Source organism: Prionailurus viverrinus, chromosome B3, assembly GCF_022837055.1.
Source record: "Prionailurus viverrinus isolate Anna chromosome B3, UM_Priviv_1.0, whole genome shotgun sequence".
NCBI classification, from domain to species: Eukaryota; Metazoa; Chordata; class Mammalia; order Carnivora; family Felidae; genus Prionailurus; species Prionailurus viverrinus.
In genome coordinates, this window is record NC_062566.1 from 105,949,383 (window position 1) to 105,965,668 (window position 16,286).

At 42.4% G+C, this 16,286-nt stretch overlaps 1 protein-coding gene across 11 annotated transcripts in view; it reads left to right on the forward strand.

Moving 5' to 3' along the window:
- SYNE2 (spectrin repeat containing nuclear envelope protein 2) overlaps nucleotides 1–16,286 on the forward strand; it is a 342,533-nt gene that overhangs the window by 56,271 nt on the left and 269,976 nt on the right. The gene's annotated exons all lie outside the window — the stretch shown is intronic.

Genomic DNA, 16,286 nt, shown 5'->3' on the forward strand with positions numbered 1-16,286 from the left:
CAGAGCCTGACGCGGGGCTCGAACTCACGGACCGCGAGATCGTGACCTGGCTGAAGTCAGACGCTTAACCGACTGCGCCACCCAGGCACCCCGAGACTATGTTATTTTAAAGTAATCTTTAAGATTATGTAGGGCATTATACAAAATTCTTCGAATGTTACTTAGAAGCCATAGATTTTGAATCATTTTATTTTGTGCTTTATTTTTTATTTTTTTAAAAAAATGTTTAATGTTTATTCATTTTTGAGAGAGAGACAGACAGAGTGAGCGGACGAAGGGCAGAGAGAGAGGAGGACACAGAATCTGAGGCAGGCTCCAAGCTCTGAGCTGTCAGCACAGAGCCCGATGCGTGGCTTGAACTCACAGACTGCGAAATCATGACCTGAGCTGAAGTCGGTCGCTTAACTGACTGAGCCACCTGGGCCCCCCCCCCCCCCCCCCGTACTTTATTTTTTGTTGAGGTATAATTGACCTACAACATCTTACTAGTTTCAGGTGTACAACATAATGATTTGATATTTGTGTGTACTGTGAAATCATCACCACAGTAAGTTTGGTTAATATCATCATATATAATTACAGATTTTTTTTTCTTATCACGAGAACTGTTTAGATTTGCTCTCTTAGCAATTTTCTTTCCTTTTCTATTTTAATGTTTTTATTTTTGAGAGAGAGAGAGAGAGAGAGAGAGAGAGCGAGCACGAGCAGGGGAGGGGCAGAGAGAGAGAGAGGGAGACACAGAATCTGAAGCAGGCTCCAGGCTCTGAGCTGTCAGCACAGAGCCCGATGTGTGGCTTGAATCCATGAACCTCAAGATCATGACCTGAGCCGAAGTCAGATGCCCAACTGACTGAGCCACCCAGGCACCCCTCTCTTAGCGATTTTCAAATATACTGTACGGTATTATTAACTATAGCTGCTATGCTGTACATTACTTCTATTTGAGTCATTCGTGACTCCCCAAATGACTTTCTGATATTTTATTTTTAATTAGAAAAACATGATTTGAATGATTAGCTTCTTGATTTGGAGGTCAGATGCCTATTGCACTAGACTGTGCCTATATGTATCAGGCTTTTATTTTATTTATTTTTTTAACATTTATTTATTTTTGAGACAGAGAGAGACAGAGCATGAACAGGGGAGGGGCAGAGAGAGAGGGAGACACAGAATCTGAAACAGGCTCCAGGCTCTGACCTGTCAGCACAGATCCCGACGCGGGGCTCGAACTCGCATACCGCGAGATCGTGACCTGAGCCGAGGTCGGACGCTTAACCGACTGAGCCACCCAGGCACCCCTGTATCAGCCTTTTAAAAATAACTGTAATGTAATTTGTGTAGGCTAAGAAACATAACATGTTGAGGTAGTACTTGAGGTAAGAATTGTAAAGGTTTTCAGTAAGTATATTTTTTATAGTGTCATACAATATCCATAAGTAGCTGGAATAAGTGTGGGGGGGCTGGGTAAAATGGATGATGGGGATTAAAGATCGTACTTGTGATGAGCACTGGGTGATGTACAGAACTATTGAACCAGTATATGACACTGTATGTTAACTATGCTGGAATTTTATGTTAAATTAAAAAAATTTCATTCAACTGGAAAAAAAAAAAAGCCCTGATGTTTTCTTGTTTTTCTCTGAAGTTTTGGTGGCACGTGAGTAGGAGCTCATGTAGCCTGAAACATATCAGGAAGAGAGTGCATCACAAAATAGTAACATAAATCTAATTTCTGTTTCTAGCTCTGGCACTTGCTAGTTCTTTGAACTTGGACAAAAGGCTTTATCTTTTTTGAATCTCCGTTTCCTCACACTTAAGATACGGATGGTGATGCCTGTGTTGCTTCTGTGTTTTGAAGGTGAACAATGATACATAATGCATTCAAAGGGCTTAGCTCAGTACCTGACACAGAGTATGAGTTTAATAAAGGCATTGTAACTTCTTTTCATTTTTTATTTATTTTTTATTTTTAAAGTTTATTTATTTTGAGGGGCACCTGGGTGGCTCAGTTGGTTAAGCGTCCGACTTCGGCTCAGGTAATGATCTCGCAGTCTGTAGGTTCGAGCCTCCCGTCGGACTCTGTGCTGACAGCTCAGAGCCTGGAGCCTGTTTCATATTCTGTGTCTCCCTCTCTCTCTCTGACCCACCCCTGTTCATGCTCTGTCTCTCTCTGTCTCAAAAATCAATAAACGTTAAAAAAAAATTTTTTTTTTTTAACGTTTATTTATTTTTGAGAGAGAGAGAGAGAGAGAGGCAGAGAAAGGGAGAGAGAATCCCAAGCAGGCTCCTACTGTCAGTGCAGCGCCTGACATGGGACTCGAACTCACGAACTGTGAGATCATGCCCTGAGCTGAGATCGAGAGTTGGATGCTTGACCGACTGAGCCCCCAGGTGCCCCTGTAACTTCTTTTTATATATTTACAGTCAAAATCTTTGTCCCCAAAGACTTCTTGTCTATGAGCACACAGCTAGAGTAGAAACTGCTTAGTGTATAGAAAAAAATTATAAACCAGAGTCTGGTTTTTACTGGTTTTTGGTTTTGTTTTGACATTTTTCTATTCAGTGGCTTCCCATCACATGTGGGATAGTCTAGACCTCTTGGTGTGGCTCACAGGCTCTTCCGGTCTGGTGCTCCTTTCTCTCTGCCCTCGTCTCCCATTTCACCCCCATAAGCACCCTGTGCTCCGGCTGTATGGCTGCCTGAGGGTCCGTACTCCCCCTGCCTGTGTGCTTTCGTGCAGGCTGTCCTGCTGTAACCCCCCTCTCCTCTTCCTGCTGGAAGCAGTCCAGCTCACCTATCCCTCGTGGATCCCTCATCCATCCCCAAATCAGCTGGACTCAGCCTCCTCCTTAGCCGTGCTCTCTCTTTGGCTGAGATTCACACTTCCTCCTCTGTTCTCCCGCAGAAGTTATTTTAGCACTGATAGTATTACAATGATTATATCTCATAGTGTTTTCTTCCCCACTGCAGTGCATTCTAAGACTTCTATATCATAGGCTGTAGCATGCACAGCACTCTTGTGCACATTCAGTCCTCACAACCACGTTGTGAGGTAGATGTTTTTATCTTGAAGGTACAGAGAGGATCGCTGTGGCTCAGGAAGATCGAATTACTTTCCCAGAGTCACACAGTGAGAGGCAGAGCTGGGCCTTGACCTGGAGGATTGTTTTTTTTCTGCTGCACCACACACCCCCTCGCATGTCGACACGTGTAGACATCTTTGAAGGAAGGAATTTCCCTAACATTCTCTTTGGAAAATCTACTTAAATCTTAACCTTATTCTAGTTAATCCATAGTGAACTTACACATCCAGAATATGGATGGGCATCTTCAAGTAACATTAATGATCTCAGGTTCTCAAATAGCTCAAAATAATTAGCAAGTTACTAAGAATTGAGTGGTTTCTCATAGCATGTTTTGAATTATACCAGGCTAATAAAGTCTGCTTTACAATAAGAGATAAATAGGGGCTGTTTGGCAATGGGAATTTAATATACATGCACTGCCAGTGTGAATGATTTTTCTTTATGATCCATTTAGGGGAACGTAGTGCTAGAGGCATTGCTCTGTAGGGGGAGAGGAGGAAAGCCAATACTGTAATGTAATCAGATTTATACTGGGCAAGGGGTGCTCACATTAGCGAGGTACACTCAGGGATATCAGCCGAGAGGTTCCCGTGACTGTAGAATGAAAGCTTAACTGTGACATGAATACATTTCTCACGGTTAAGTTCTGCATTATTATTAGTAGGTTTATAGTTCATCTGGCTGAAGTTCCTTGAGTTGAAAGAAAGAAAGAAACAAAGAAAGAAAGAGGGAGAAAGGAAGGAAGGAAGGGTGAAGGGAGAAAAGAGGGAGGGAGGGAGGGAAGAAGGAACTTTTATGTATTTCTTTTTTTTTTTATTCTTTTTTTTGGGTAATTTTTGTAATTCTGTTTTTTTAATTTACATCTAAATTAGTTAGCATATACTGCAACAATGATTTCAGGAGTAGATTCCTTAATGCCCCTTACCCATTTAGCCCAGCCCCCCTCCCACAACCCTTCCAGTAACCCTCTGTCGTTCTCCATATTTAAGAGTCTCTTCTGTTTTGTCCCCCTCCCTGTTTTTATATTATTTTTGCTTCCCTTCCCTTGTGTTCATCTGTTCTGTGTCTTAAAGTCCTCATATGAGTCAAGTCATATGATATTTGTCTTTCTCTGACTAATTTCGCTTAGCATACTACCCTCTAGTTCCATCCACATAGTTGCAAATGGCAAGATTTCATTCTTTTTGATTGCTAAGTAATACTCCATTGTATATATATTCCACATCTTCTTTATCCATTCATCCATCAATGGACATTTGGGCTCTTTCCATACTTTGGCTATTGTTGATAGTGCTGCTATAAACATTGGGGCTTTTATATATTTCTAAAGATAACTTTGGTTTCAAAGCAGAATTATTAGCTATTTAGACAAAAATCAACAGATGATTTTATGTACCTTAGTTAACTATGACTGAATGGCAAGCTGTTGACAACAGTCTTAAAAGTATTTGGCTTTGTACATTATGTTATCAGACTTGTATTTCACAGAATTCATGTGTGCGTAATGATCCTTGGAGTAATATGAGAAAAGAGATTTTATGTAATATGAGAAGCTCAGGGCCACTGCTCATAAGGAAGTTTTTTTTCTTCTGATTTCAGAACATTTTTTAGAGACAGAGACCTACTTAACTTACAATGGCTGCTTTACTTTAGCCAAATGTATCTCAGATGAGACAATTATACCCTGACTTAGAGTAATCGGCTTGAGAAAAAATTAAGTAAGATGTCTGTGTTGAAATGTAGTAACTCATTGTAGATAGGCTATGAAAACATTTTTCCCACGTGTGCAGGGCCTGCAATGAATCAGGCCCAGGAAATGAGGCAGTGCTTTGCTGAAACTCATAGAGCAGGACAACAAACAAGCAACTTCATCTTTCTTTTTGTTCATCTTTCGTGTGATGTTTGAGTAAATGTCCTCATGAAGGCCCTTTTTGTAGGGAGATATTTATGTTCTCTTAGTCTAATGAGGAGCATGATGTTGAAATGGATTGTTGGGAAGGGAAAGAAATGCCGTTTGTGAATGTGAATTTGAGCAGATTAATGTAAAATGGAATTTATTTTAGGCTGGTGCATTTTGTACTACGTTGGACGGTCCACATTTAAAAAAAAAATTTTTTTTTCAACGTTTTTTATTTATTTTTGGGACAGAGAGAGACAGAGCATGAACGGGGGAGGGGCAGAGAGAGAGGGAGACACAGAATCGGAAACAGGCTCCAGGCTCTGAGCCATCAGCCCAGAGCCCGACGTGGGGCTCGAACTCACGGACCGCGAGATCGTGACCTGGCTGAAGTCGGACGCTTAACCGACTGCGCTACCCAGGCGCCCAGACGGTCCACATTTTAAATAAAATGATATGTGAAAGTTCAGGCTACGAAAATAATAAATAAACAGCTATCTTTAAAAATTATTTGCTTTACCAAGATGTCTGTTACAGAATTTCTTTAAATCTTTCCACTGGTTTTCTTATCTGGCAAAATAACAGGTGCTTCCTTTCCTTTTATCCTAAGAAAATACTAAATATACATTTTGTATGAAATACCACCTGTGCCAAGCTCTTCAGGTGGGAAAGGTGTGTTTGGGGAATAAATCTTTGGAGTACTGGATAGATATGATTATGGAAGCAATAAGGGGTAAGTTGGATGAGTATCACAGAATTTTCAAGTTGGAAGGGACTTTCTTTGTTCTTCATTTACTTTAAGACCAAAGTAGGAATTTCTTTAGTAGTATTTCTGAGACTGAGATCCCTAAGGGGGCTGAATTCAAACCCAAGAAGTTTGGGGATTTTGCCTTTAGGCTGTGGGTGGCTATTGAGTCTTGAGGGTGAGAGTACATGGCTGGAGGTCAAAGTGTACTTTAGGAGATCAATCTGGCTTGGGGTGTAGGAAGACTTGAAAGGGGCCAGAAAGTGGAGCTGGGGAAACCAGTTAGAAAGGTTTGCAAATAGTTGGGTGTTGGGTAACATTTGCCTGGATTAGAATTAAACAGTGAATATGAAAGTATGGGATGGGTGTGAACACCATCGAGGTGAAACGCTCAGCAGCGTTCTGAAACTACTGAATCTGGATGATAATAGAGCGGCTCCAAGGTCTAGAAGCTGAGCTGATGGGGGTAATAGTGGTAGCAGCTATAATGTCCACGTTATTAACTCTCTTTTTATTTAGTGTGTTTTCATTAAGTATTTTTTTTTTTTTTTTTTTTTTCAACGTTTATTTATTTTTGGGACAGAGAGAGACAGAGCATGAACGGGGGAGGGGCAGAGAGAGAGGGAGACACAGAATCGGAAACAGGCTCCAGGCTCCGAGCCATCAGCCCAGAGCCCGACGCGGGGCTCGAACTCCCGGACCGCGAGATCGTGACCTGGCTGAAGTCGGACGCCTAACCGACTGCGCCACCCAGGCGCCCCTTCATTAAGTATTTAATAGCAACAGATAATAAGGCCGTATATCGATGTACTTCCAGTAAATTGTAGATACTGTATGCTGTTCACAAGGAAACTCTTCTCTCGAGAACTTCATGGCATGGGAAGTACAGCACAGGTCGAAGGCCCATTTAAAAGTCAAATTAATCATGAGTGAATTGCCAGCCTACGACGACTCACCTCGTGATATTTTAAGCAGCAGCTATGGTAATCTTGAACTATTTTGGATATTTTCTTTCTATATTTCAGATTTCAGTGAGTTCTTTATAACACGTGAATATAATTTGTGGACCATAAGAGGGCGTGATACATTTCTGTAACAAGAGCAAATTACTTTGCTTTTGAAAACAACGTAGGCCAATGCTTTCGGAAAATGGCATTTGAATACAGAATGTTATCATTAGTTAGACAAAGAACTAGGAAGGAGTGTGTGTTCTATTACCTTTGCCACCACACGAGGAGTTAACTTTCACGCAGTCCTGCCAAAATGCTGGTGAATGGTTAACCATCTGTGCGAAGCCGTGTAAAACCATGTTCAGCCCAGTTACTGTGTCATTTCAAACAATGCTCGCACGTTTTGTTTAGTGTTATCTTCCAGATGATGTCTTTTAAAAGATTAAAAAACCCTCTATGCCTTCTGGATAGACGTTACTTGGTGGAGGGCTTGATAGGGAAACACGGGTCCCTGTAGTTAGGCTGTTACAACATCGAACTTTATTATTTACTGAGTATCCATCCAACGGAGGCTTTCATTTTATGGGATCTTTTTAGACATTATTCATGTTCAGTGGGTTAGATGATAAGCGTAGTGATGTGATGTAATGTTTACTTTTATTCATCTGTTCAGTAAACACTGAGTGCTGACCACGTGTACAGGCTTGTTGTTACGGGGACAAAGGTTGAATAGATTGAGCGCCTTGAAGAAGCATGTGGTGCACTGTGCTTCTCCTTGCTGGTATCACGTGAAAGAAAGCAACGTGGGATGCAGATTTCATCCTTCTCATGAAATGAGTTGAAGTCCTTAACTACACAGGGGCCTGCTCCTGATTTGGGTGTCCAACCGAAAATCCAACCACAATATGACTGAATATGCTGTCTCGAGTATCTCTTCCCATTTCAGTTGTAGGGAGGTGAAGAATGAGAGTGTGTTCTCTAGAATATTATTTGCAAAGTGAGTTATCTGTTCCGTTTGACTGTAAAAATCAAACATTTTGGTAGGAACTTCTCTGGAGTCAGGTGTCTCCTTACTGAACCTCTTGTAATTTTTTTTTTTTAATGTTTGTTTGTTTGTTTATTTTTGAGAGAGAGCATGAGCATGAGGGGGAGAGGCAGAGAGAGAATCCCAAGCAAGTTCTGTGCTGACAGCACAGCCCCAACTTGGGGCTCCATCCCACGCGCCGTGAGATCATGACCTGAGCTGAAACCAAGAGTCGGATGCTCAACCCACTGAGCCACCCAACCGCCTTTCTTGTGATTTTTTTTTTTTTTTAATCCTTGAGTTCCCTCTCATCCTTGGGCATTGCCTGCTTTAATGAGCCTTCTGAGTTCCTCCAAGTGTGTGTTAGGTGCTCTGCGTAGGGTGCTCTTGGCGTCTTTATGGCCAAACGATGTTTCTGACATATTTTAGGCGCTCAGTAAACAACTGTTTGAGTTGGTCATGAACGAATGAATGAGTGGTCATTTCCAATATAAAAAAAAACACATGAAGTACCCTGAATTAGAAGAATTGCTCAGTGTTCAGGGAAATCAGCCAAAGAGGATGGGAATAATGGCTCTGTCTAGAGGGAGGCGTGTATATGGTGTTTGCGGGCTCCATAGTGTTTTAGTATTGTGTTTCTAAGAGAAATTCTGCTTACTTTATGATGGCGAGTGAATGAAACCATGTAAAGTCTGAGAAAGAGGAATGAGATTACTAAAAAAGCTTCTGAATGGGATTTCTACCCTTTTACAGCCAAGTCCCCAGTGTGGAATTTTGATGGAAATGGTGAATGAAGAGTAAGAAAAGTACATGCATTATCCGGCAGTAACTCTTAACTCTGTTTCTCTGACAAATTCAGACCGCTTAGTTATTAGGAATAAAAGCAAATCATCTCTGGGGTCTTTTTTTTTTTTTTTTTTTTTAGCAATTAGGTGATGGTTACACCCAGAGAAAATTATTAAATTATGGTTCTTCACTCGATATTAATGCTATTATGCTTGTCCCAACACAAAAGTTTCTAGGAAGTTCCTGATATCATAGTAGCTGATGATCTCTTTTGCTCTATTTTCTTGGAAGATTATTAGTTTGATATTGTAAGGCTTTATAATCTTAAAATATTCCAATTAAGTGGAAAATAAAACAGCTTTGCAAGCAGTGGCATTTGCACTATATAGTCTAAGACAGAAAAATAATTTTTTCCCTTGGATTGTGTATGTACAGTTTTGGCTTCTGGGAACTTTGGTTTTGTTTTTGCCAGGAGTGTGGGGATAAGCTTACTTTATTCTGGGTCAGTTACATTTTGAAAACTAGGGCAAGATAAATCCAGGGTCATTTAGAGTCCTGTTAAAGTAGGTTAACAAAGATCTCATTCATTCCTTATAGAAATCAGAATCCTTTTTAATTAGCCCCTTGGGAGATACAAGATATTTTACTGAGCTTTTGTGTATGTGTATGTGTCGGGAGGCAGTGTAATTATTCAGAGCTCGAAGTAGTATATCAGGAAAAATAAAACTCAAAATAATTTCCCCTTGAAAATGGGGAAGTAAGAAGTCAGTATAAGAGATTAATTTATAACCATTTGGTGGGTTTAGTGTGTGATTTTACCCTCTAAAAATTAGAGGTTATTCTAAATGTGCCTCTTCAAGAGATTACTTCCCTCGTCTGATTTCAGTGTTGGTGATGACAATTTCTGTGACGGCTGTGTTTTTCTAAAACATTCACGGAAATTTTGGTAGAAGGTAACTGTGTTTGTTGTTCTCAATATGTATGAGAACTGAAGATTACTACCACCAGGTATTTTTAGAATCAGTTAAAAATAGTAGATAAAAGGATATGAATGATTTATCAGAGAAATGAAACGTTCAACGTTCTAAATGTGTGTATTTTTGGAAGAGAGACGTGAGATTCTGGGTACACACTCTCTCCTGGTCATTGACTGTGCGGTGATGCGTGCTGAGTGAGCATAGAGAGAAGATGGCAGCAGAATGGCCACACACGCTCGCTCTCTGCCTTCCGGGGCGAGGCAGCACTCACTGGTCATGCCTTGGTCTTTTCTGTCTTTATTGCACAGGGTGTACCAATTGCATCAACAGCTAAATATTATAAGATGAAGGGCACTTGGCTCAAATCAGAACACAGTCTTTATCAAGTTTGAGCAATATTTAAGATCATTCCCGAACATTGGTATTGTTGGCCCTGTCTTCAGTTACGTAGGATTATTATGTAGTGGGAACCAGTTCTGTGTGTCCCTGTCTGCCTCCGTCCGAACGTCTACTCGGCAGAACTTCTGGTGTGGTTTGATGTCTTCAAAACAAAATGTTTCAAAAGTACAGGTGAATTCACACTTAGCACTTTATCACACAGTTAGGTTTTTATGAGTACGGGCAAATCCGTTCACTGACATGTTCATGCAGCATGTTTCCTGACACGCTACTCTGTTTCAAGCACTATTTTGGGTGAACAGCTCCAACGAGCTTCATATGCGCACAGTGCTTGTATTTCAGTTAGAGAGACAAAGAGTAAATAATGAAAAATACCAACACATGATAGGTGCTATGGAGAGGATTAAAAATGGGTTTATGCGATGACTTCCTGGTGAAATGTTTAGGAAACTCAGAGAGGATGGCAATATGGATCTCGTCAGACAGGAGGCAGTGAGGTATGTATATGGTGCTTGTGGGTTCAATAGTGTCTTAGTATTGTGTTTCTAGGAGAAATTCTGTTTGCTTTGTGATGGCGAGTGAATGAAACCGTGTAGAGTCTGAGGTGGTCAGTGAAGGTCTTTGAGGAGGAGACATTTAAGGAGGAATTACAACACAAAGGAGCTGCCGAAAAAGAACAAAGGAAGAGCATTTCAGTCTGAAGCAGTAGCTCAAGGAAGAGCTCAAAGATAGAAACAAGCTGGGTGAATTCATGGAGCCTGGTGTGGCTGGAATATATGGGCATGAGATGATGCTGGAGAGCGAGGCGAGGCAGAGCTGGATCAGGCAGGGATTCGTCAGCTCTCAGGTAAGGTGTGTGGATGGGAAACCATCGGAAGGTTTTAGTCAGGAGAGTAATTCGATCTGATTTACCTGTTCCGAAATATCACTCCGGCTGCTGGGTGGGGAGGGGATTATCTGGGAAGAGGGAGGGGAAGCAGCATAGCCAGTTAGGATGCTTTTGTTATAGTCCCGGGTAAAATATCACAGAAGTTTGGATAGTAGTAGTGTGATAGCAATGAGATAAAGAACCATGGATTTTTAAAGGGATATTTGTGAGTGTTGAGACTTCTGGAGTGAGTAATAAGAGAGATCAAGGATAACTTCTCAATTTTTGCTTTGAGCGATTGAATTGTCGGTTATGGAATTTATTGCGATGAAGAAGACTGATAGACAAAGTTGTGGGGAGATCGAGAGTTTATTTTTGCCATGATAGATATGAGATGCTTATTTGATACCAAATGGACATGGCAAGTAGACAGTTAGATGTAAGGATCCAGAATTCTAGGGAGAGTTACAGATCTGGGAGCCATAACATGTGGCTGGCATATTTACGATGAAAACCATGGCCCGGAAGAGATCACCTGTGGAAAATGTGTAGCTAGAGCAGAACTTTTGGATCTTTCAGTGTTTAGAGGTGAAGCGGAAGAGGAGGAAATGTAAAGGACACTGAGAAGCAGTAGCCAATGCCAAAGAAGGAAAACCAGGCAAGTCTGATAACCAGATGAAGGTATTTCAAGAAAGGGGTAAAGTCAATTGTATTGAAGGGAAATGGCCTTTGGATTGGGCTCATAGAGTTAGTTGGTGGCTCTAACAGGGTTCGCCACACTCAAATGGAGGAGTGACTGGAATGGGTTGAGGAAAGAATGGGCAGTGAGGAAGCAGAGATGGTGAATTAATCAATACTTGGAAGAAATGTTGCTGTGAAGGGGAACAGAGATATCAGGTACTTGCTGAAGAGAAAGGTAGGACTTTTTAAGGTAAGAGATACTACTCCATGACTGGTTATGCTTTTTCTAAGTATAGGTTAATTTCCTTAGACTCCCCATTCATTTATGTGTTCATTCATTATTTGACAAGTGCTTCTGAACACGTGTGGTGTACAAGACACTATACTGAACACGGGGGATGACACATAGAGGGTGCTGTCCTAAAATGCACATTCTGATTACAGGGAGACAGGTACATAGACTATTACAGGGTGATATGGCTGTGCTGCAAGAGAGAGAAGGTGTGGTTTTCTAGAAGTACAGAGTAGGAGCACCTACCAGTCTTGTGGGGCAAGGAAGGCTTCCCAGAAGAAGTGATTTCTAAGCTTAGACCTAAAGTATGTGAGCACATGAAAGGGGTGGAAATGAGAAGAGCGCTTCAGGCAATGGTAACAGCATATTCAAGCCAGAAGGTGGGGCCAAACGTGGCACATTCTTGGAAACGGATGTTCAGTGAGACTGAGTATTACAGTTTGAAGAAGAATATGAAGAGATGAAGCTATAGAGGGTCACGTAAATATACAGGGGTTTGAATTTTTTCCTAAGACCAGAAAGAAGCAATTGAAGGGTTGTGAGTAGAGACGTAATCAGAACCGGGTTTAGAAATCACCTAGACTGCAGTGTGGGGTGTGGTCTTGAGGGAGTGAATGTGGAGACGGAAAGGCCAATTGAAGTCAGTTAGGGTGGTCCAGCCGAGGGATAATGGCATCCCGATCAAGGAGGTGCCAGTGAGGATGGAGAGAAATAGGGTATCAAGAGATATCCAATCGGTACAATTTTCAGGACTTTAAATCTTTAAAATTTTCTTATTTTTAGCTTTATTGAGGTAAGCTTTAGGGCCTTTTGAATGACTGGGTATGGGAAAGTGAGGAGAGGGAAGTATCAAAGGTGACTCAGGCTTGTTCTTAGGCAGAGGAGTGGATGATGGAACCAGTCACTGAAAAACAACGCAGAGCAAGTTTGCTGGGGAGGGGGTTGGTTAGAGATGATGACTCCCTTCTGGCAATGTTGAGTTTGAAGGGTCTGGGAATAACTAAGTGGGGATACCCAGAAGAAAATGGGATATATAAACACGAAACTCAGGAGAAGCAGACACTTGGGCTGAAGATAAAGTTTCGAAAGGTCATTAGTATGTAAGTAGTAATTTGTTCTTATGGAGTAGATGAAAATATCCAGAAAAAGAGAAGGCAGGATATTACAGAGCTAGAAAAAAAGCAAAAGAAACTTATAACAGAGTCTGGGAAGGTGTGCCCCTAGAAGTAGGAAGAAAACCAGGCAAGTGACATGGAAGCCAACGAAGAAGAATGTTCCAAGATGGAAAGGGTAGGTATCCAATTCTGAGAAGTATCCACAGGGTTTAGCAATGGGAATATTACAGGTAGCCTTGCTCAGAATTAACTGGAATGGTTGGGGGTAGAAGCCAGCTTTTAGTGACTTTGAGAAGTGAGTGGTAGGTAAGGACATGAGGACAGCCAGTGTAGATCATATTTTCAAAAAGTTTGGGTTTAAAGCGGGGGAGAGACATCGGGTGGTAAGCTGGAGCGGCCATGGATCTGACATTTTGGCTGATTTTTAATCATGACAAAAAGAACATGGATTTTGGTATCAGACACATCTGGATTTGACTCTCTTCTACCAGATGTGAGATCTAGAGCACAGTGTATAGGACACAGTGCACTTTCAATAAATGTTTAATGAATGAGTCATTAAAAATCCTTCATCTTCGGGGCGCCTGGGGGGCTTAGTCGGTAGAGCATACGACTCTTGATTATGGTTCAGGTCACGATCCCAGGGTCATGGGATCAAGCCCTGTGTCAGGCTCCACGCTGAGTGTAGAGCCTGCTTAAGATTCTCTCTGCCCCTCTTCCCTGCTCATGCGTGCGCGCGCTCTCTCTCTCTCTTTCAAAATAAATAAATAAATAAAAGCCTTCATCTTCTGGGAGCTACATTTTTCTCCTCCACCAAATGCCTACCTGACCACTTCATTGGAAGGCTTGAATGAAATGGTGTCGTTGTTCCTTACCGTGAATTCCTACTTATTCTTTGACACGAGTTGTTTCCGTAAACCTTCTGAGCCCCTCCAAGTGTGTCTTAGGATTTATATTGAGTTACACTATATTAATATCTCAGAGTTTATTATTTCATTACTATTGTTGCTGGGCCCTTCCCGTTCCCTTGTGTTGGCTCAAGAATAAGTCACCCACGTGAATCAGTCCAGTTACAGAGATGTTTCTCAAAGTGAGCTGTGTGGACCCCTTGAATCAGAATCTCAGGGAGGTGGGACACAGAACTCTGAACTTAAACAGTGGCCCTGAATCCTGGGTTCAGTAAGAATCCTAGGTTTGTAATCACAGCACAGATGGCTTGAGTGTGGTCTGGTCAGAGCTCAGGCTCACACGTCGTGATCTTCAGGAGAAAAGCACTCACAGTTTTATGTGGCAGATAAGAGGCAGTAAGGAGTAAGAAATATGTGTTAAAAGAAATGTAGTCATTTCTTTGATCTGTTCATTCCACGGATATTTATTGAGCAACTCAGATGAGTCAGAAGAGGGTGAGAAAGAGGAGAGACAAACAGCACCCCAAGATCTAGGCATTTTATCTGTACCCTGGGCTCTTCTGCTAGAAATACGAGATTTGCTTACGCAGGAGCCGGGAGCTATGTTCCAGTGAGGCTGGAGACAAAAGCCTCAGTGTGGAAAATCTCAGGTGTTGCACAGGGGTGTGGTTCACTCATGTGGCAACACGAAGTCTCTGGGTGCCACATGTCAAGGCTCAAAGTATAAATCATTTGTTGTGTGTCATCTGTTTCCCCAATAAACCCGGTGTTTAAATCTCCACATTGGCTGGGCGAAAAAGAGAAAGAGAACCCCACTCCTTTCTCCTCCAGTCATTCAGCTATTCATTCAACAAGCGTTCTCTGGATTCTTTCAACATGTGGTGGGTGTTGCCGGCAAATGAGGAACAGAGTCAGAGCCCTGCTCTTGTGGAGCCAGTAGGCGAATGAGGAGACAGATAGTAATCAAATAATCTCACAGGTAGTAGCTAATATTTTGGCGCGGCGGGGGTGGGGGGGGGGGGGTGGGGGGAGGGGAACAGCTTTATTGAGATGTAATGTGGGATGTGAGTCATGTACCATACAACTCCCCCATTTAATGTGTATAATCCAGGAGTTTTTAGTATAGTCACAGAGTTGTGCAACCATTATCGTGTTTCATTTTACGACATTTTCGTTACCCTAAAAAGAAACCCCATACCCTTTAGCTGTCATCCCCTAAACCCTCCACCCTCCTTCCCCCCAGACCTAGGCAGCCACGAGTCTTCTCTCTGCTTCTATGGATTTCCTTCCTGGGACGTTTCATAGAATATGTGGTCTTTTGTGATTGGCTTCTTTCACTTAGCATAATGATTTCATGTTTCTTTTATATGATAGCCAATATCTATTTGTGTTAGACTAATCATAGTCTACGCCAGGGATTGGCAAACATTTTCCATAAAGGGCCAGGTAGCAAATATTTTAGTCTTTGAGGTCCATATGGTCTCTGTCGCAACTATTCAGCCTTGCCATTTTAGCATGAGAATAGCTACAGGCAGTAGGAAAACAAATGATCATGTCTGTGTCTGTGTTCCGGTAAAACTTACTTACCAAAACAGGCTGTGGGTCAGATCTGACCTTCAGGTTATAATTTGTTGACCTCTGGTTTATGTCAGTCTAAATACTTAATCCTCCTAACAACTCTGGAGGTAGGTACTCATAGCCCCATTTTACAGTTGTGAAGACGGAGGCACACAGATAACACGTGGTGTATAGGGGAACTCAGGTAGTCTGGCTCTAGAGCCAGTGCCCTTAACTTGTCAGTGATTACAAGTCGAGGCAAAGTGCTAAATGGGGCAGGGGTACAAGTATGACTCTATGAGAGCAAATAACAAAAGGGAGATTTGACTTAGGTTTCCTTCAGGATGAGCCATTGAGCTGTGACCTGAGGTTGACTAGGTGAAGGGAGGCGTGTTGGTACAAAGGGCTGATGAGCAGGAGGGAACGTAGCTCGTAAAAGCGCAGGAAGAAGACAGAATGGCTGGAACCCTGGGTGCTGGGAAAGGAGGAGAGCTGTGTGCGTTGAGGCTGGAGAGATGCCCCGGGGTGGACCACACAGCATCTCTGTGGCTGTGACCAACGTCGCTCCTTAACCTCAGAGGGGAGAGAAACCGTCAAAGTGTGGAAAGGGTAACCCAGTAAGATGGACCAGCTGAAGCAGAGAATGGGTCGAAGGGGGCAGAGCAGACCTGGTTGGCCATGGGAGGAGCAACCATGGAGGATGGCAGATAGGGCAGGAGGGCTGGGGGAGCCAAGGGAGGGGGGTAGGAAGGGAGCGGGTACCAGAGCTACATGGGGGCAGATTTCACCTGGTTTATGGGAGGCTGTCCTTGGAGATGGCGAAGGATGGCGCTGTCAAATCTATGAGATGGAAACTCCAGTGAGGACAGATTTGGGGAGAGGGAGAGAGGAAGAGTGCGATTTTAGTCCTGAGATCCGGAGTTTGATGGGCAAGCGCTGTGTTTTCCGTAGGGAGGACACAGGTTCTCCAGGGGAGGAATAGTAAAGTAAAAGAATGCTG